Source organism: Aulostomus chinensis, chromosome 5 (assembly GCF_037954235.1).
Source record: "Aulostomus chinensis isolate RoL2024-O1b breed Wild chromosome 5, RoL_Achi_v1.0, whole genome shotgun sequence".
NCBI classification, from domain to species: Eukaryota; Metazoa; Chordata; class Actinopteri; order Syngnathiformes; family Aulostomidae; genus Aulostomus; species Aulostomus chinensis.
Window position 1 is genome coordinate 1621532 of NC_141324.1, and position 21899 is coordinate 1643430.

The window sequence follows — 21899 nt, forward strand, 5'->3', positions numbered from 1 at the left end:
AAAGGGGGTGCACAGTCCTTCAGTTCTTGGGACCCCACTTCTCCCCAGCACCTTGAACTCCCTGAAAATCCCTGCTATTGAACTGTAATCCTGTTTTGATGTGTTTCTGCAATGCTGCCTGCAGTGACACTGGAAGGAACCCTCAGGATTCATCCATGTCCTGGTCACAAGCCATGCCTACAAATCCAGCAGGGAGGTGCAAAGGTGCGGCCGTTAAGTGGGTTGGGATCACACGCTGCTTCCTCAGTGGGGGTTGGGTTTGGGTTAGGAGAATGGGTGGTGGACCACCCTTTCCCTGTTTCCACACATGTCTCCTGGTAGCCTGGTCTGGCCTGGAAACAAGTGGACACCATCAGGGCCACAGAACTCCATCACAGCCAGAGCTGGGGGCCTGGTCCACCACCCGAAGCTGGTGGGGGTTCTGTTGGACAAAGATAGTGAAGGTGAGCTGTTACCCTTTTGGATCCTGGCTCTTGGAGTGTTGCTCTCTACAACTGAGGCAGGGCCTCAGCACCGTGTGGCACGGCAGCTACAGGCTGCTGAACAGAAGGCTCAGCGGGGGGGGGGGGGGGGGGGTCAAGGCAGCACAGAGAACTGTGGGTAGCAGTCCTCCCTCCACCTGGGACCTCTACACCTCACGATGCAACACTTTAAAAATGGGATGCTGTTTTTGTTGTCTGCCCCTAAAGCCACTAAATAAATAGTACTTTAAAAACAGGACATGGACAGAGCAGCCACTCACTACCACTCAGAAGTGAGGACACCCTCTTCTTCAGTGGTGTCCTTTATTTGGACTACCTTCTACTTTGGAGATTCATACTGAAGACATCAAATATATCAAACAAGATACATGGAGTCATGGAGTAGAGCCAAGAATTGTTAAGAACTGGAACAGGTTTGATATTCTAGCTCCTCAAAGTGCCCTCCCTCTACTCGTCCTTCTCTCAGGGAGCTTCATGATGTCATCACCTGAAAAGGTTCCCCTCTCAGGTTCACCTTGTCAGGTTCCTTGGTGGAACTTCCTACCTTCTTCCTGGGGTGGAGCATCAGTGGAGCTGAGCAGAAGTCAGGTTTGTCCCCAGCTGACAGCTCCCTTTACCAACTGGTAGAATTCCTGTCATGGCAGGAACCAGCAGCTCAGTAGAGAGGAACCACCATCCATCAGTCCTCTCAGACCTGAAGGTCAGGCGCTGTGGAAAACTGAGAAATCTTTGAACGTGTCCACGAGTGCAGTCGCAAAAACCAGGAGCTGCAACGAAACCGGCTCAGGTGAGGACCAGATCCAAGTCAGATTCCTAATGATGTCATCAGGGGGCTTTCCCAGTGTATTTGATCCTAGAATTCTGTCTTTGATCTCAGGACACATCAAAGAAACTGAATTCTGGCGAGTGTGTGAGAGCCTTCCAGGCTGGGCTAGAAAACCCACCTCAACCTTGTGTGCTCCAGAGGAGAAACCCCAAGCCTGTGTTGTAGCAGCAGGTAGAGCCATCAGTCCACCACCATGAAGCCCCACTTTGTCAAGGACCCTGCACATTGGAGACCTTTGGTTCCACCGCCGTGGCTTTGTGGACACAGAGAAGGAGAAGGGACGGTCTCTCCATGCAGGGATCCATGAGCCACATGGAGTCCTCTCCTCCCCTCTCCCCTCCTCTCTCCTCTCCTCTCTCCTGTCTCTTCTCCTCTCCACTCCTCTCCTCTCCTCTCCTCGTCTCTCTCCTCTATTCTCCTCTCCTCTCTCTCTCCTCTCCTCCTCTCTCTCCTCTCCTCTCTCTCTCTCCTCTATTCTCCTCTCCTTCTCTCTCCTCCTCTCTCTCCTCTCCTCTCTCTCCTCTCCTCTCCTCTCTCTCTCTCTCTCCTCTCCTCTCTCCTCTCCTCTCCTCTCTCTCCTCTCCTGTCCTCTCCTCTCTCTAGAGCCCAAATCAGGTCAAACCAGAACAGGTGTGGGAAGGCCTCTGTCAAGGTCAAAGGTCACTGGAGACCGTCCTCTCAGTGTCTACATTCAAAAACCCCAACTTCAGCAACTCTGTCCCTCAACCTAAACCAACACTGCTGTTTCAGGAGCCCTCCAGCTCCTGGGCCCTGGTACATAGAGAGTTGAAACACACAGGACCTGGTCCTAGTGGGGCCGAGACCACGTGGACAGGTTTTGGTGGATGGAGCCCCAAGGGTTCACTGAACAAGCCCATTCAGCACCAACACCTCCAGATGGTGTGAGGCTGGACAGGTCTAAGGGCCTGGGTCTTTACTGCACTGTAAAAAAAAGGGTCAAAAGTCTGGCAGCAGCGTTTCCAGACGGTACCGTCCAATTACAGTCATGAACTGTTCCACAAAATTCCATGGAAGAAACTGTAAAAATACCCAGCAGCTTTCCCAGTCCAAACTGATGAAATTACAGTCCATTTAGTGTTGAGAAATGTGCTTTCAACTGCAGGAAAACAGGCCCATCATGGAAAACACATGAAGAACAAGGACCTTTCAGGTTCTTCTCTCAGTTCAGGGCTCTTACTGGTTCATTTATGAAACAAACCAGTCTATGAGCAGGAATTTCCCATTAGAAAAGTTCATTTGACAGTGGAAAAGCAAGCGGAGTCCATCAAAATAGCCCAGTTTAAGGTCCGTCACTGTCAAGTGAAGCTACTGAGTTGTTACTTTCTGAAACTGAGCCAACTTTCTACAGTGATTTCCTGTCAGATTCTGGTTTCTCCAAGTATAAAAACTACAACAATGTATCAACACAGAATCTGTGCTTTGAACAATAGAGGATTTCTGCATCTTGCCAGTATTAGTCCATCACTTTAGAGGACTGGAAGGGTCAAACATTCATTGGACAATGGAAAACCAAGCATCGTCCATCAAAATCCATGAACAACAGCTCCATTCAAACAGAAGCTCTGGAATTGGAGTGTGTTAAAGTGAAGTTCTGGAATGTTCCACTTCATCTACAGGGATTTCCCATTAAAGAACAGATTTTACTACGTTCAGTGTTCCAACATGAACCTTCAAGGAAACACAAAGGTCTGTAAATGTGTGGCATTGAACACACTCGTTTCAGTGAATTGTGAACAAACATTTCTTGTTAAAAATGTTGAAAAAGCAGCAGAGTGTCAGAACAGGAAGTGACGCCACATTCAAGGCAACCTGGCAAAGTAGGAATGCAGCATTGTTTTATACAACTGTCCGATGAAGTGTTGGACTGCCAAAACAGTGGTTTTGATGTGGAACAAAGGAACTGATGTAGAGATACTTGAAGGAAAGGTTCAGTATTTGAACTCTGGGCCCAAGCGTCATGTTGTCAGGGACTTTCTCCATTCTTAGAAACCACAGCTTTGCTCGGTCCCTGCTCCGCCTGTCCAGCAACACCAGGAAGGCCTAAAACTCTCCTCCAAGGGCAGAAGGTCTTTGAAAACTAAGACTCAACTCAACTTTATTCATAAAGCACTTTAAAAACAACCACAGCTGAAAACAAAGTGCTGTACATAAATAGTCATAAAACATAATAATCAAGTGAAGAACAATAAAAATACTAAAACAGGAGCAAAGTCTCATGCTGGGTCAAAAGCCAAGGAATAAAAATAGGTTTTAAGATTAGTTTTAAAAATGGACAGTGAAGAAGCCTGTCTGAGGTGCAAAGGCAGATCGTTCCATCATTTGGGAGCAGCAACAGAAAAGGCTCTGTCCCCTCTGAGCTTCCGCTTAGACCTCGGTATCTCCAGGAGCAGCTGGTCAGCTGACCTGAGGCACCGAGCAGGAGCACGAGGGTGAAGCAGCTCAGAGAGGTAAGGGGGGCCAGACCATTTAAGGATTTAAAAACAAATAAAAGAATCTTAAAATGAACCCTGAAGTGCACAGGCAGCCAGTGGAGGGAGGCCAGAACGATGGGCTCCTTCTTCCTGCTCCGGTTAAAAGTCGAGCAGCAGCATTTTGTACCAACTGGAGACGTGAGAGGGAGGACTGGCTGATTCCAAAGTAAAGAGCACTGCAATCATCAAGCCGAGAAGTGATGAAGGCATGAATCACAGTCTCAAAATGCTCTCCTGCAAGAAAGGGCTTCACTTTTGCTAACAGCCTCAGATGAAAGAAAATGGACTTCACCACTGCACCTATTTGACGATCTAGTTTGAAATCCCTGTCCATCTTAAACCCAAGTTTGAAACAGTTGGCTTCACATACAGAGCCAAGGGGCCCAAGTCAATAGGGGGAGGTTCACAGGAGCCACTGGGACCAAACACCATCACTTCAGTTTTCTTCTCGTTAAAATTGAAAAAGTTTAGGGCCATCCAGGCTTTAATGTCATCAAGACATAACAGAAGTGGCTTGATTGAGAGAGCATCTTTCTTCTTTAGTGGCACATCTATCTGACTGTCACCAGCATAGCAGTGAAAAGAGATGCCATGCTGATGAGAATGGAGCCCAGAGGAAGTACATACAATGAAAAAAGGAGAGGCCCTAAAATTGAGCCCTGTGGAACCCCAAATGACTGAGGAGCAGGGGAAGATTCAGAACCAGCAAAGCTTACACACAGAGTTCTGTCTGTCAGATAGGACCTAAACCACCGCAGAGCACTACCACAAATGCCCACTAGGTGCTGCAACCGAGATAATAAAATATTGTGATCCACTGTATCAAAGGCAGCAGTTTGGTCCAGCAGGACAAGAATCACATCATCTCCACAGTCGTTTGCCAGGAGGATGTCATTGAAGACCCTAAGCAGTGCTGACTCTGTGCTATGCAGAGTCTTAAAACCTGACTGGAAAACCTCCAGAATATCATGCTCATCCAGAAAAGACTTCAGTTGAGCAGACACAACTTTCTCCAAGACCTTAGAAATAAAAGGCAACTTAGAGATGGGCCTAAAGTTAGCCAATACAGTGCTGTCAAGGCCAGGTTTCGTAAGCAGTGGTTGCACTACTGCATGTTTAAAACTAATGGGGACAACACCAGAAGACAGACTGCTGTTACTAACGCCCAGAACTGACTGCCCCATACTGGGGAAAACCTCTTTTAAAAATGAGGAGGGACAGAATCATGAGGGGAACCTGATGGCTTCATGTGGCCAACCACATCTTTAAAAATGACAAAGTCACAGGCTCAAACTTATCGAACACAGCCGGGCAACGGACAGAAGCAGAGGGGTCAGCGGCAGGAGCTGAGATGAGAGCCCTCCTGATAACAACCTTGTCAATGAAAAAGTGCAGGAAGTCATTGCACATTTCAGTGGGTGCTTCCAGGCAGACAGGCTGTGGGGCATTCAGAGCAGAGTCAATGGTTTTAAATAGCACACGTGGGTTGTGGCGATCAGACACAATAATGTCTGACAAGTGTCCTCTCTTAGCCTCTTTAACAGTCTAAGACTGATGGTTGTTCAGTCACGACACTCAGGGCTACCACACCAGTGTCAGTGTGTTCTCTTGGAAAGCCAAGCCTTCTGTCAACAGTTGTGTGCTTCTGGAGAGGAACAGAGACACCAACACTACCTTCTTAGCTGCTGTTTGGTCCACAGGAACCTGCATTGTTTGTTGTTGTGGGAAATCATGTCCTAAAATGCCAGTTTGTTGTTTTTGAGATAACCTTTGACAACATTTGGACATGGAAGTGGGCAGGCAGACAAAAAGTGCCACAGCTGATGCCTTCCAGGAGGTGCAGAGATACCTGGCAGAGGGCAGTACTTCCAGGGCCCAGGATCCAGTGAGTTACTGGGCCAACCAAAAGACAATCTGTCCAAACCTCTACCAGCTGTCCCTACAATTTCTTTGCACTCCAGCCTCATCTGTGCCGTGTTTTCGACAGCTGGAGAAGTTTTATCAAAAAAACGTAACAGACTTAATTTTAAAATGTCAGAAAAACGAATTTTTTGAAATAAAAATTTGTAAAAGTCCTCAAGCGTCCTCATTACCAACATTTTCACTTAGATTTTCACATTAAGATACATCTTCACATTGTTTAAAGACATGGAATGATCCAATATGAACGCAAAGACTTCAATGACATTATTGTGTACACCAGGTCATCAAATCAGTGTCAGGTCAGTCTGTCAAGCCTGCAGGGAAGTTTAAAGTCCAGCAGGTGCCAGTATTCAGTGACACAGTATCAACACAGTGTGTCATTGTGTCGACACGCTTCATGACGCTTCATGACGCTTCATGACGCCTCATCCACCCATCACCAGTGTGGAGCGTTTGCTTGGTGAATTTAAAATGAAGACATTTGAATCAACTTGATGTCGTCCATAGTCCACTGATGCAGCGGTCATGTTCTCAATGTGTGTCACAAAGTGCATCTGTTGCTGTTGGCTGTTTAGTTGGAAACAAGAGTTTGAAAACAGCACACCAATTTGTTTCCTGATGTCGCAGAGGATTATGGGGAATGTAGTCTGATAGTGTGTGCTAGTCTGCAGGCATTCAATGAAGTGTCATCTAATTCAAAGGACTATGATGATGATGTATTGTTTCATAGTGTGTGGCTAATTTGGCTAATGCTTGACAACGCCAACAATAATAATAACAATAACAATCATAATCATAACAATAATAATAACAATTACAATAATAAGTATAATCCTAATAATAATAATAATCATAACAATAATCAGAATCATAATAACAATAATAACAATAATAACAGCAATAATAATAATAATGATAATAACAATAATCATCATCATCATAATCATAATAACAATAATAACAATAATAATAATAATAATAACAACAATCATAATCATAATAATATAGATCACAAAGTAGCTTAGACCAGGCCAAGCCTTATGTAGTGATCCTGGAAACATTGTTTCATGGATTTCTGATGATCATTCTGTCCATATTGCATGACTAGCCTCCTCCTTCATAGTCAAACTTGAATGCGATGGTGCGAATGTGTAAATTGTAAATAGAAAAGTATTGTTTACAAGTAAATTGGGCTCTGCATAATTAGCATAATTTTGCTCATGTTGAAGGGAAATGTAAATTATTCTTGGAACTGAAATATACCCTTTTATTTCCTTGTCCATCCTAGGACTCTTACCTGCTCCAAATTGGTCCCTTCAAAATAAATGGTCAAACCAAGAGGAATACCACTTGTGTATTCTTGAGCCCTTTCAAGTAGGGACGATTCATCAGAAAACTGGACAGTGGGGCTCCCCTGGCGATGACTGGTCTGCTGTCTCCCCGTCCCGGCTGAAAATCCAGTCTGTGTCAGTTTCAGGGACCTCTCTTCCTGCACTGCTTTACTGGGGAGCGCAGCCTGCTGACAAATGACTTGGTCATAACTTTATTCTTTGAAACCCTCTGAAGATCTGGAATCTTATTAAACAATTGCTTGGAATGTCAGATGTGTCAATCCACACACCTGTATCATAGAACCATTTGTTCAAGCCAGCGATGATGGACAGTGTGCTTCTGGAATGGAGGAAGAGAGGACTCTGTTCCACTGGAGAAGATGGTTGATAACAAATCTGCTTCATTCCTTCAGCTCCAATCTGAACACCTCCTTCCTCAGACACACTTTGGCATCATTGTGTGCGAGGATATTCCAGAGTTCACCATTAAACCAAAGAGCAACATCTTTGAAGATTTACTTCTCTCACGTGGAACTCCCAACATTTGATTTCTCGCTTGGTCACTGCCTTTGATTCCAGTAGACGCCAGTCCTCTCAGGGAGGCCTGGGCCAAAGAACTGGACGTCCCAGTGTCAGAGGCACTGTGGGAGGAAAGCCTGGTCAGTGTACAGGAATGTTCCATCGATTCGAGATACAGACTGATTCAATTCAAAGTCTTGCGTATACTTCATTTTTCCAAAATTGGGCTTAGTCAGATATTTGGATCTGTTTCTCCCACGTATGATGGATGTCGTAGTGCTGAAGGATCGATGGCACACTTCTTCTGGCACTGTCCTGTTCTCAGTAACTTCTGGTGGGATATATTGGATTGGTTTTCCAAACAAGACTGGAACTTTGCTGTATTTGGTTGCTCTGACAGGACGAGGACTCTTCCTCCTTTTCAAAAACAGGCTCTACAAGCAGGCATGGTTGCAGCTAAAGAATTCAAATTATTAAACTGGAGGGCTCCATGTTTCAAGAGGTGGCTTCAGGAAATGCTTTCTGTTGCTGAGATTGATAGGAAGTGTTTTTCTGTTGTCTTATGTATTATCTGTTCATGATACTTTGAACTCATGTGTACTTATAAGTCAAGCATATACATGATACAAGTTCACGTGGATCTAATAGTGAAAAGGTGGCACAAATCTTTGATATATTCTTTGAGGGCACACGTTTTGAATTCATATCTTTGCTTCTGGGGGGACCTGAAACAACATTTTCAGATGGGGGTCGTGGCCAATTACACATCATTTTTGGTGTCCTTGTCATGGAATGGTTTGAGAACCCCTGACAGAAAGTTTTTTCAGAAAACAGGATTTAGAAGCCTTTTTTTTTAGAATCGGCTTCAGCTGTAAAAGGGTTAGTTATGTTTCATTTCAAGAGCCACACACCATTCCTGCGATGTCAGGAAGTCTTGGAAAGGTGGTGAATATTTCAGAGGACTTCACTGGATTGTGAACCATTGCTTGGCGATGGGTGAAGGTCTGTTTCATCTTCTCCTTCATGATTACCTCATCAGTTGTATGCTTCATCAGTGTAGCAACCCTTGGATCCCCAAAGAGAGTCTCGACTGATGCCTAAGGCGTCTTTTATTTTAGTGAGAGCAGCGTCGTCACGTTCACCAGAGCACCGTGAAAACTGTGTCAGAGTATACAAAACATAAAACAAACAAGTCACCATACAGTCTTCACAGTATGTTACGTTCCTTGCGGCAACACAAGGAATAACACAAACAGCCAAGTGGAAAATTATCAGTGCAAGAATTATTTATTTCACAAAGGGGTGATCAAAACAACAAGAGTTGTGTACAAAGTGGGAGGGAAGGTAGGCCGTGAGGGGATTGTGCCAAACAAATTAACTTAACATATCAAAACAAGGCCTAACTGAAATCTTCCTGACACAAGAAACACAAGTAGCAAAAGGCCTGCCCGTCTAACTCATCAAGGTTGTCAAAAACGTACAAGGATGGCACCAACCCATAAACTAGTGTGGTATACAAAAGAAGACTACGTGATGTAAGGTGTGGGGTACCCCAATCTAACCTCAACCGACCACCTCCCACTTCCAAATAAGTTGATCTTACAAAGTGGTTTCTCAGAGTATGTTGCTCAGCAGGCCGCCAGAAAGAGAGAGAGACCCAGAACAAAGCAGGGGAGTGGCTGATAAAGAGGCCTCCCTGGAACCAGCCAGGTGGAGGGGCAACCAGGCTCCAATCAACTCTTCTCCCAGATGTCAGGTGGGAGGGCAGAACAGGAAGCAGCCAGAGTCCTCCTGGATCTTTCCTAAGAGCAGGAGAGGGAGGAGGGAAACAAAGAGAGGGAGAAACCATGCAGGGGCTCACCTGAGCCAGCTCTACATGTCACACATGGAACACAGTACAATCTTCATAATTTTGTCCATAATATTACAACATCAACCAAACATTCCTTCAAACAAAGTGTTCCATGCACACTGATCCAAACTCACAATGTTGCAATAATACAATGTTTCAAGATAAACAAACATACCTCACTGCGCTCACCAAGGATGCTTCAATACTTTTAATCTTTTCTTCTGTTTAAACAGGCGTCAATGTTCTTTTCTGTGCAAATGAAGCAGAAGTTACGCTGGAGCCTGGAGATCAAACCTTTGTGGCCCAGGCTCAAACAAAGCAGCCTCCTCATTACCAACTCCTGTTGGGTTACCTTTACCTGTCTCTCCCTCTTGTGGAGCTACGGTGTCACTCAGAGGACAAAATTCAATCTCCCAAATCCATACAACAGTCCTACACATACAGGAGTCACTCACAACTTCACCTACCAACTATTTTAAAACACACACACAAAAATAGAAGCATTAATTAATAACTTTGAGAGTTTATATTTGTTAATAAAACGGAATGTAAACAATACACATTTAGAATATTTCACTGAGATGAAACAAACACATGCAAGGACTAGTGTGGTCCTTTACAATCAGTGCGATGGCCTCATGACACTGGGTTTCTGTGGTTAGCTGCTTTTCCTCGCTGAAAGGGGTTCTGTCGCCAGCATCTGGACCACCTGGAAGTGTTGGAACCACACACACTGCTGCGACACTTTCCAGTTGCAGGATGCATCTAGATGTTTGCCCAAGACCCAAACTAGTGAAAACATAAGATCTACAATCTCACAGCATTGTGAGCTTGTAGATCAGCCAATGTCACTACTTTTTTAACACTTATTTTCTAATTTATGGAATTTTTTTTGGTTTATATTGTTTATAAATGAAATTACTTAAATCACAGCAGAGCCCCAGTCTTATTTGTCACCACTGGAGCAAAAAAGCATTCTTTGCACTGTTCACATAATAACTTTTTCTTCTTTTATTTTCTCCTTAAAATGAAAAAACACGCACCCTTCTTGAAGAACTGCTAAAATCAAGGTCAAAGGGTCTGACATCTGCAGTGCTGAACTAGGAGTCAAAGGCTCTGACATCTGCAGTGCTGAACTAGGAGTCAAAGGCTCTGACATCTGCAGTGCTGAACTAGGAGTCAAAGGCTCTGACATCTGCAGTGCTGAACTAGGAGTCAAAGGCTCTGACATCTGCAGTGCTGAACTAGGAGTCAAAGGCTCTGACATCTGCAGTGCTGAACTAGGAGTCAAAGGCTCTGACATCTGCAGTGCTGAACTAGGAGTCAAAGGCTCTGACATCTGCAGTGCTGAACTAGGAGTCAAAGGCTCTGACATCTGCAGTGCTGAACTTGGAGTCAAAGGCTCTGACATCTGCAGTGCTGAACTAGGAGTCAAAGGCTCTGACATCTGCAGTGCTGAACTAGGAGTCAAAGGCTCTGACATCTGCAGTGCTGAACTAGGAGTCAAAGGCTCTGACATCTGCAGTGCTGAACTAGGAGTCAAAGGCTATGACATCTGCAGTGCTGAACTAGGAGTCAAAGGCTCTGACATCTGCAGTGCTGAACTAGGAGTCAAAGGCTCTGACATCTGCAGTGCTGAACTAGGAGTCAAAGGCTCTGACATCTGCAGTGCTGAACTAGGAGTCAAAGGCTATGACATCTGCAGTGCTGAACTAGGAGTCAAAGGCTCTGACATCTGCAGTGCTGAACTAGGAGTCAAAGGCTCTGACATCTGCAGTGCTGAACTAGGAGAAAGCTCAGCATCCAGAAATGTTCAATAATATGTTGTTTACAATGCACTCAACAGTCCTATTTTGAGCAATTACAGACTTGTTTTATCTACTTACATGGCCCAAATTGCCCTGGGGGTCTGCCAGATAAGGGAACAAGGCAGTGATGCCCATTGCACATTCCTCTTTGACACGCCTTGAAGGACTTGCCCTACAGGGTACACACACACACACACACACACACACACACACACACACACACACACACACAAGATACAAACAAAAGTATTGTTTCCTGATGCCTTCTGCAAAAAAAGGCTCTTGGTCTGCACCAATTAAAACAAAAAGTGTACATTGGGTGCTCATGTTCATCATGCCGTCATACCCATGTTCACTGGCCATGTGTGCCACCAGTATCTTCACCATGTCACGTCTCCGAGAATCTGTCAGACTTTTTGTCTGAGCATGCTCATTCATGATCCTCTCCCCTCCAGGTTTCTCCTTCAGAATCCTTTCAATCATCGAAGTGGGAGAAGGTAAACGACTATTCTGTCAATCTCAGGTTGCAACACGAAGGGGGCTGAGTCACAATGACAATATGAAGGCACGAGAATAAGTGAGTGGCCACCATCCCCCCTTTACTTCAAAACTGTACATGGGCTTTTCCCCCTTATCAGAATCAGCATCTCGATTTCAAACAGTCATCAAGGCTCACCTGAGCGAGACGAGTCTGGTCAGCTCTGTTACTTCGGGCAGGACTTGGCTGCAAAATGATGACGTCATCAGAGTCCCCCTCGTTTTCCACACTGGAGCTGAGAAAGGAGCTTCTGGAGCTGGCAATGGAGTGGCTTGAGGGGCTTGCTGAATCTAGCAGTCCAGGTGTGATACTATCAGCAAGAGGGGATCATTTGCAACACGTAGAATGGAAAAAGATTATGTTCGATGAGGATGGATCCATGTTGCATTACATTGGGTGTTTTGAAACAAAGAGCATTTTGAAGTGCAAAAATACTTCACATTCTAGGTTAGCAAGGACTGTGTGCATTATATGACTCCGAGTAATAAGTGCCACACCTTCAGGATGTGAGCCTTGAGGTAAACGCACCTCAAGCACACCCAGGTGTGGTTTATTCACAAGAAACGTAAACGCCTACTCATCAACCTCAGTGTTCAGATCGTCATAGACTTTTAAATCCAAGATTGGAATTTCAAATTTCTTGGAAACTGCAGACAAAACAAGATTGCACAACATTGATGAATCTGACTGCAATGTATTTATTTTATTATTATTAAAGGCCATGCATCTGTGTCACTATAATTCAAACCACTTTAACCATTAACCCATTTTGGGCGGGAACACCTCTTGGTGTTTTAAGCATTATAGCGTCATGCTTTAACTGTTGAAAAATAGAAGATCTACAAGCGCAAAGTCTGCCCCCGAGTAGTGCACTATGAGCTTGCAGATCTGATATTTTTTCAAGAATCTTGAAAAGGTGCCTAAAATCTTTCACAGTCAACATTTGTAACACAAATCTTTGCTTCTGTCCCTGAAACAACAGATATTCAGATGGGGGTCTGCGGCCAAAGACATATAATTTTGGGGGATCCTTGACATGAAATATTGAGCGCCACTGATACAAAAACATAAGACTTTTTTGTTGTTCTTTTCAGAAAACTGTTTGAATATCAATATTAGCAGATATACAAGCTTGTAGTGCACCACTGAGTGCTGTTTTGTGAGCTCGTACAACTGCCATTTTTGAAAAAGCATTAAAATTTGTGCAAATATTTGTCTAAATATAATTTTTTAAAGCAAACATTTTCAACTCAAATCTTTCTCAGGGCCCCTGGAACAACATATTTATAGATGGGGGCTGCAGTCAAAATACACTATTTGGTAGATGACAATTCTATTCCATGTGCAATTTGTTTCACTCACCACACTCCAAAAATGAATTGAAGGTCAGTTGCCCTTCATAGCAAATGTACTTCTGCCTGTGGAGACACTTCACCCTGACAGCTTGCATCCTTTGAGGCAAATAAAGAGATACAATATAACACAAGTGGACTCTTGGTTGTGCAATAAAACCTCAAGAGTTAAAGATCTAGAAGGGTCAAGAGCTAAAGAATCTAGAAGGGTCAGTTTGGGTTAGCAACTCTCCATTTAGCTGGGGACCACCTGGAATTCGCTCAAGGACAACTGGGGGTCCCCGGACTACTTGTTGAAAACCACCGACATCGGGCACAACAGTTCAGGCATTGACTATATGATTTGACATTATATGATTCGAAAATTCAGCGTTTTGTAGATGTACGGCGGACGAGATATGAAGGACAAGCAAACCAAATCACTCTGTTCAGAGTCAAACACACGTGTCTCGGCGAGTGCGGCCACCATTAAAACGTCGAACAATTGTTCCGTCTCCTGTACGATGTCTACTTGTCTTGTTGCATAGTTTATCGATGTCAGTTTTTGTATGGATAGTTTTATGACCACAAAAAGCCTGCTCAGGGGCTGCAGATGGAAACGAGCTTCAGGGTTAATTCTGGACGATTCACATGAATGTGAAAACCGACATATTGATTTTTAATGTGAACCATCCCTCCCTTGTAAATACACGAATGAATATGCATGACATAGCCTTGCCAATACTGTTCCTAATAATTAGTAGTACTCCTGGTGCTAGCAAACATGCTAACGTCTGTGGGTAAGTAGCTGTGGCCAGCTGAAAAGTTGCAAATCAGTAACAAACATTGCTGTTTACTAAGTTAAACAATAATAGTCTGACCTGGTTTCTGATCCATCAAAGTGAGGAAAAATATGAAGTCCAATGTACGGTATTATTGTGGTCCCGTCTGCAGACTCTGCGAGTGCCGAGTAATGCCGATGCGGAGAAGTGCGGGCTGAGACAATGGCGCCTTTAGAATTCAAAAACCTGGACATAGTAGGCGGGGCCTTACTGTATTACTCCAATAGAAATTCTTCTGGAAAATTGCTCTCACTCTATTGGTCACAGGAGATATTTATGACTCCAAATGAGTAGATACGACTACTGAAGAGGAAAATAATAACTCTAAAATAATTACTCTGGGAAAATTACTCCCCAGTTTTTCCTCTGGTCCAGGAGAGACCTGGTCTCTGCTACCAGTTCTAGTCAACACGTGGCAGCAGCGTTCTGGACCAGCTGGAGAGTCTTTAGGGACTTATTAGTCCAGCCTGGTAGGAGGGAGGTGCAGTAATCCAGCCTGGAAGTGACAAAAGCAGGGACTAGTTTTTCTGCATCTTCTTGAGCCAGGATGTGTCTGATCTTAGTGATGTTACGTAGATGGAAGAAGGCGTCCTGGAGATTTGTTGAATGTGGGAGTTAAAGGGTCCTGGTCAAAGAGAACTCCTAGGTTCCTTACAGTGGTGCTGGGGGCCAGGGTGGTGCCATCCAGGGTACCTGTCTCATCAGATCAGGTGGTCCTCAGGTGTTTGGGCCCAGCACCAGAACTTCAGTTTATCAGAGTTTAATAAAGGAAATGATGGTCCTCCATGTTTCCTGTCCTTCAGACAGGCCTCCAGTTCAGTCAGCTGGTTTGTTCCATGTGGATCATTGATGAGTTCAGCTGAGTGTCGTCTGCATAGCAGTGAACATTAATGGAGAGTTTCCTGATCATGTGACCTGAGGAAGCAGGTACAGGGTGAAGAGGACTGGTCCAAGCACAGACCCTTGAGGAACACCAGAACTGACTGTAGTGGTCTCAGAGGAACCATCATTAACTGGTACCAACTGAGATTACCCAGTAAATATGACTTGAACCAGTTTAGTGTGGTTCCTTTCATACCAGTGACAGGTTCCAGTCCCTGTAGAAGGATATGGTGGTCAATGGTATCAAAGCTGCACTGAGATCTAAATCAGACCAGCACAGAGACCAGTCCCTCATCTGGTACCAGCAGGAGGTCACTGGTACCTTTGACTAGTTCTGTTTCTGTGCTAGGATGAACCTGGAACCTGACTGAATCCTCCAATCAGCTGTTGCTGTGGAGAAGTCCCAGAGCTGTTTAGCAACTGCTTTCTCCAGAACCTTGGAGAGAAAAGGAAGATGTGATGTTGGTCTGTAGTTGGTAGAACTTCTGGATCCAGGCTTGTTTTTGAGGAGGGTTTCATTCCTGCTACTTTAAAGGACTGAGGGACGGAACCAGATACCAGCGCCACATTGATCATATCTAAGAGGGAGGTGCTAACGAGGGGAGAGAGTCTTGGAGCAGCTTAGTTGGGATGGGGTCCAGGAGACAGGTGGAGGTTTAGAGGAGGACATTATTGAACTGAGCTCATGAAGGCTGATGGGAGAAAAACTATCCAAGTGTGTGTCTGGTCCTCCAGCTGCCTCTAAGGTTCTGGGTTCTAGGGGCCATGTTGTCAGCTGATGGCAGCAGGAGAAGAAGTTTCTCTCTAATCAGGAGAATTTTGTCGTTAAAGAAGTCCATGAACTCTTTGCTGCCCAGGGAAACAGGACTACTTGGTTCAGTAGTCTGGCTCCAGTACTGAAGAGGAACCTGGGTTGTTCTTGAGTTACTCTATTAGTGCTGAGTAGTCGGCTGCTCTGGTTCTACCAGGGGCTTTCTTCTAGGTTCTAAGGCCATCTTGCCAGACTCCATGTGACTCCTCCAGTTTGGAGCAGCGCCATCTTCTCTCCAGTTTCTGGGTTTCTTGTTGAAGCTGTCAGGTTCCACAACCGTACCAAGGTGCTTGTTTCCTTGGGTTCATAGTTTTCTACTTTAGGGGGCCAGCAGAGTCCAGAGTTGTTGCTAAGGTGCCTTCTGCTCTATGGATGAAATGATCAGTTTGGGAGGGACTAAGGTGGACAACAGCGCCCTCTGTTACAGTGGGACATGACACTGAATTTAGCACCAATGTGTCACCAGTGGATCAATAAGAGGTCCCAAAGTAGGAGGAAAAAGGAACTGAGATTTGGCGAGGCTCAGAAGACTGGATTCACTCAAGGAGTGCAGAAGGACAAGGCTGAACACAAAGAAGTTCAAGTGGCACCGTACTTTATAATTGTGAATCCATAAATATGAGACAGTGACAAGATTACCAGGATGGAAAAACATGGCCATGAGGAAATATTTACAATACGGACGCTCTTCAGACCAATACAGCGTAAGAAGCATTCCACAGTGCACTGATTGTCCTGGTGTCTGACCTGGAGGTCAGAGGTCAACACACACACAGTCCAGCAGTTCTCCTGGTTGATTGTCAAAGGAGGAGAATGTCTGAGTGTGGGAAGGAGGTGACTGTGATGGTGATTGTGTGGATGGGAGCTGGGCAAGCGTGTGTGTGTGTGTGTGTGTGTGTGTGTGTGCGCGTGTGTGAGGAAAAAGAGGAGAGGACAGCAAAAGCGTTGCCTGCTCACGGGGGCGGAGCCTCCTAGCAGCCCAGCCAGAGCGGTGGAGGTCCAGCACCTTCCTCCAAAATCTTGTTTGTTCTGGTTTTGTTTCCTGTTGGGAATATATAGAGCTCGCTGAAGGGGAAGGATGTGGGAACTTGGAAGAACTAGAACTAGTTTGACCCTGTAGAGGGCGCAAGAGAGCAGCCTATGAGGAAGTGAATGGACTGCGTTGTTCCTGTGCTGTTTCTGCCTCCCCAGTGTGCCGCTAGCCTCTCGTGGCAATAAAGGTTTGAATGGATCTTCCCTCCTGCAGTTTCGACAGCTTTACAATCAACATCTCTGATTGGTGTCCCACATCCACACACTCCACATGTTGAGTGGGTGTTCTGGGCCTGTTCTGAAGACAGCACAGACCACTGAGTCAAACTAGGATGTGGAGTGACTTCAGGATCATTTCAAAATAAAAGCTTTCCATTCTTGAGTGTCCAAATAAAGGCATGAAAGCACAGACCACGGCTATTAGAACTCCTCCATGAAATTCAAGCGTCAGCTTCAGCTCAGGGCCAAACACACCTCCTGTCTTCATGAGCCCAGCATGGTTCTCCCTTCTGAAGCTGGGTGACTCTGCCGTGGTGTCACACATTATCTCCCCTTGGAGAAATCTGCCATTTGCCATCACCCATGTACACAAGAGGAGATGAAACTTGGAGTCAAACGTTAGGAGCCATGAAACATTGCAGGCTGCTCTGGGTGCTGGTAAAATGTAGCCACAATTGTTCAGATGCTCTCGATGTGGAGACATTTTCTCTCCTTCCAAAGAAAATCCCATGGCCTACCTTTTCCTTTGTCTCCGTCAAAGTCTTTGATGGAGAGGCCCCTCCACCTGGGCTTCATCACACTCTTGATGAGCTCCTTCTTGGTCGACATGTCCTCTTTATGGGGTGGCGTCCACAGCTTCAGCAGCGTTTCCTATTTGGGTTTGTTTGTTCCCATCTCAGGCTCTCCACACATCTGTCCAGCTGCTGCTGAGTTGGTTGGCCACGTCTGAATTTGGCTGGAAGAGAAAAAGAACTTCCGTCAAAAAACTTGTTGAGTTGAGGCAGTTTGATTGGTGGAGCCTGTTTTCACCAGAGAGTTTGATTGGCGGAGCCTGTTTTCACCAGAGAGTTTGATTGGCGGAGCCTGTTTTCACCAGCGGTTTGATTGGTGGAGCCTGTTTTCACCAGCGGTTTGATTGGTGGAGCCTGTTTTCACCAGCAGTTTGATTGGTGGAGCCTGTTTTCACCAGCAGTTTGATTGGCGGAGCCTTTTTTCACCAGAGAGTTTGATTGGCGGAGCCTGTTTTCACCAGCAGTTTGATTGGTGGAGCCTGTTTTCACCAGCAGTTTGATTGGCGGAGCCTGTTTTCACCAGAGAGTTTGATTGGTGGAGCCTGTTTTCACCAGCAGTTTGATTGGTGGAGCCTGTTTTCACCAGCAGTTTGATTGGCGGAGCCTGTTTTCACCAGAGAGTTTGATATGTGGAGCCTGTTTTCACCAGCAGTTTGATTGGTGGAGCCTGTTTTCACCAGCAGTTTGATTGGTGGAGCCTGTTTTCACCAGAGAGTTTGATTGGCGGAGCCTGTTTTCACCTGAGAGTTTGATTGGCGGAGCCTGTTTTCACCAGAGAGTTTGATTGGCGGAGCCTGTTTTCACCAGCAGTTTGATTGGCGGAGCCTGTTTTCACCTGAGAGTTTGATTGGCGGAGCCTGTTTTCACCAGCGGTTTGATTGGCGGAGCCTGTTTTCACCAGAGAGTTTGATTGGCGGAGCCTGTTTTCACCAGCAGTTTGATTGGCGGAGCCTGTTTTCACCAGAGAGTTTGATTGGCGAAGCCTGTTTTCACCAGCGGTTTGATTGGTGGAGCCTGTTTTCACCAGATCAAATCAAAATAATAAAGTAGTCCGGGGACCCCCAGTTGTCCTTGAGCGAATTCCAGGTGGTCCCCAGCTAAATGGAGAGTTGCTAACCCAAACTGACCCTTCTAGATCTTTAACTCTTGAGGTTTTATTGCACAACCAAGAGTCCACTTGTGTTATATTGTATCTCTTTATTTGCCTCAAAGGATGCAAGCTGTCAGGGTGAAGTGTCTCCACAGGCAGAAGTACATTTGCTATGAAGGGCAACTGACCTTCAATTCATTTTTGGAGTGTGGTGAGTGAAACAAATTGCACATGGAATAGAATTGTCATCTACCAAATAGTGTATTTTGACTGCAGCCCCCATCTATAAATATGTTGTTCCAGGGGCCCTGAGAAAGATTTGAGTTGAAAATGTTTGCTTTAAAAAATTATATTTAGACAAATATTTGCACAAATTTTAATGCTTTTTCAAAAATGGCAGTTGTACGAGCTCACAAAACAGCACTCAGTGGTGCACTACAAGCTTGTATATCTGCTAATATTGATATTCAAACAGTTTTCTGAAAAGAACAACAAAAAAGTCTTATGTTTTTGTATCAGTGGCGCTCAATATTTCATGTCAAGGATCCCCCAAAATTATATGTCTTTGGCCGCAGACCCCCATCTGAATATCTGTTGTTTCAGGGACAGAAGCAAAGATTTGTGTTACAAATGTTGACTGTGAAAGATTTTAGGCACCTTTTCAAGATTCTTGAAAAAATATCAGATCTGCAAGCTCATAGTGCACTACTCGGGGGCAGACTTTGCGCTTGTAGATCTTCTATTTTTCAACAGTTAAAGCATGACGCTATAATGCTTAAAACACCAAGAGGTGTTCCCGCCCAAAATGGGTTAATGGTTAAAGTGGTTTGAATTATAGTGACACAGATGCATGGCCTTTAATAATAATAAAATAAATACATTGCAGTCAGATTCATCAATGTTGTGCAATCTTGTTTTGTCTGCAGTTTCCAAGAAATTTGCAATTCCAATCTTGGATTTAAAAGTCTATGACGATCTGAACACTGAGGTTGATGAGTAGGCGTTTACGTTTCTTGTGAATAAACCACACCTGGGTGTGCTTGAGGTGCGTTTACCTCAAGGCTCACATCCTGAAGGTGTGGCACTTATTACTCGGAGTCATATAATGCACACAGTCCTTGCTAACCTAGAATGTGAAGTATTTTTGCACTTCAAAATGCTCTTTGTTTCAAAACACCCAATGTAATGCAACATGGATCCATCCTCATCGAACATAATCTTTTTCCATTCTACGTGTTGCAAATGATCCCCTCTTGCTGATAGTATCACACCTGGACTGCTAGATTCAGCAAGCCCCTCAAGCCACTCCATTGCCAGCTCCAGAAGCTCCTTTCTCAGCTCCAGTGTGGAAAACGAGGGGGACTCTGATGACGTCATCATTTTGCAGCCAAGTCCTGCCCGAAGTAACAGAGCTGACCAGACTCGTCTCGCTCAGGTGAGCCTTGATGACTGTTTGAAATCGAGATGCTGATTCTGATAAGGGGGAAAAGCCCATGTCCAGTTTTGAAGTAAAGGGGGGATGGTGGCCACTCACTTATTCTCGTGCCTTCATATTGTCATTTTGACTCAGCCCCCTTCGTGTTGCAACCTGAGATTGACAGAATAGTCGTTTACCTTCTCCCACTTCGATGATTGAAAGGATTCTGAAGGAGAAACCTGGAGGGGAGAGGATCATGAATGAGCATGCTCAGACAAAAAGTCTGACAGATTCTCGGAGACGTGACATGGTGAAGATACTGGTGGCACACATGGCCAGTGAACATGGGTATGACGGCATGATGAACATGAGCACCCAATGTACACTTTTTGTTTTAATTGGTGCAGACCAAGAGCCTTTTTTTGCAGAAGGCATCAGGAAACAATACTTTTGTTTGTATCTTGTGTGTGTGTGTGTGTGTGTGTGTGTGTGTGTGTGTGTGTGTACCCTGTAGGGCAAGTCCTTCAAGGCGTGTGCAAGAGGAATGTGCAATGGGCATCACTGCCTTGTTCCCTTATCTGGCAGACCCCCAGGGCAATTTGGGCCATGTAAGTAGATAAAAAAAGTCTGTAATTGCTCAAAATAGGACTGTTGAGTGCATTGTAAACAACATATTATTGAACATTTCTGGATTCTGAGCTTTCTCCTAGTTCAGCACTGCAGATGTCAGAGCCTTTGACTCCTAGTTCAGCACTGCAGATGTCAGAGCCTTTGACTCCTAGTTCAGCACTGCAGATGTCAGAGCCTTTGACTCCTAGTTCAGCACTGCAGATGTCAGAGCCTTTGACTCCTAGTTCAGCACTGCAGATGTCAGAGCCTTTGACTCCTAGTTCAGCACTGCAGATGTCAGAGCCTTTGACTCCTAGTTCAGCACTGCAGATGTCAGAGCCTTAACAATTCTCCATCAGCAGCACATCCTGCAACAGCAGCCACCAGAACCTTCCTTTACCAGCAGGAAGGTGGAGCAGATCCAGGATCGGTGGGGACGGAGAGAGAGCAGGAGAGAAGGACAGAGACAAAGACAGAGAATGAGGAAGACAGAGAGACAGAAGGACAGAGAGGGACAGAGATAAAGAGAGAGAAAGGAGGAGAGACTGATGGACAGAGACAAAGACAGAGAATGGAGGTAGACAGAGACAGAAGGAAAGAGAGGGACAGAGATAAAGAGGGAGAGAAAGGAGGAGAGACTGATGGACAGAGACAAAGACAGAGAATGGAGGAAGACAGAGAGACAGAAGGAGAGAGAGGGACAGAGATAAAGAGAGAGAGAAAGGAGGAGAGACTGATGGACAGACGAGGACGTGAGCAGGTGGAGCTACGGGTGGCAGCTGGAGCCTCTTCAGGTCTGGAGCCTCCTCCACCAGCACCAGGATCTGGGATGAGGGGAGAAGAAGAGGAGTCAGGAACACGTATGAGGACAGGAGGAGGAGAGAGAAGCCCAGTGCATCATGGGAGATCCCAGCAGTCTGAGCCTATAGCAGCAGATCTTAGGGCCAGCCTCAGCAGCTGCTCTCTGTCACAGTTGAGACACTGAAGACAAAAACTTTCATGGCCACAATATTACTTTGGACCTCTCAATGTTCTGTTTCTGATGCCCTCCCTTCCTGATCCTGAGCTCGTTTAGTCTGGATTTGCGCTCTCGTGATTGTGACAGCTACATGACGCCATCCAACTGGAATCAGTCAGGAGTGGCTGGTGTCCCTCATTCTGGTGGAGTTCTTTGGTGGAAAGGGCGTTCTTGACCGTGATATGGAGGTCTCTGGTGGTGCGGTTCCATTGTGATCAGTCTTCATGGGGCCAGAAATCCCTGCTGCACCCTGCATGCAGAAGTCAAAGCTAGCTAGTGTTGCTCTCAGCTAGCTTGTGCTATTT

The 21899-nt window shown here is 45.3% G+C and overlaps 3 long non-coding RNA genes across 4 annotated transcripts; 1 reads left to right on the plus strand and 2 right to left on the minus strand.

Annotated features, from left to right (window-relative positions):
• Window positions 1–207: 207 nt before the first annotated feature.
• On the minus strand, window positions 208–8680 carry LOC147260849 (uncharacterized). Its single transcript, XR_015116008.1, has 4 exons — window positions 8605–8680; window positions 7345–7695; window positions 7021–7239; window positions 208–421 (listed from the first exon to the last, which is right to left on the minus strand). It is a non-coding gene; the product is annotated as an uncharacterized LOC147260849 (long non-coding RNA).
• A 2464-nt stretch (window positions 8681–11144) lies between these two features.
• Window positions 11145–13155, minus strand: LOC147260850 (uncharacterized). Of its 2 annotated transcripts, XR_015116010.1 has the most exons (4): window positions 13134–13155; window positions 11910–12081; window positions 11580–11705; window positions 11145–11405 (listed from the first exon to the last, which is right to left on the minus strand). It is a non-coding gene; the product is annotated as an uncharacterized LOC147260850 (long non-coding RNA). The 2 variants fall into 2 exon arrangements; XR_015116009.1 differs by lacking the exon at window positions 13134–13155 and having other exon boundaries at window positions 11910–13025.
• A 5714-nt stretch (window positions 13156–18869) lies between these two features.
• On the plus strand, window positions 18870–20685 carry LOC147260851 (uncharacterized). The gene is made up of 3 exons (XR_015116011.1): window positions 18870–19985; window positions 20190–20315; window positions 20482–20685. It is a non-coding gene; the product is annotated as an uncharacterized LOC147260851 (long non-coding RNA).
• Window positions 20686–21899: the final 1214 nt, after the last annotated feature.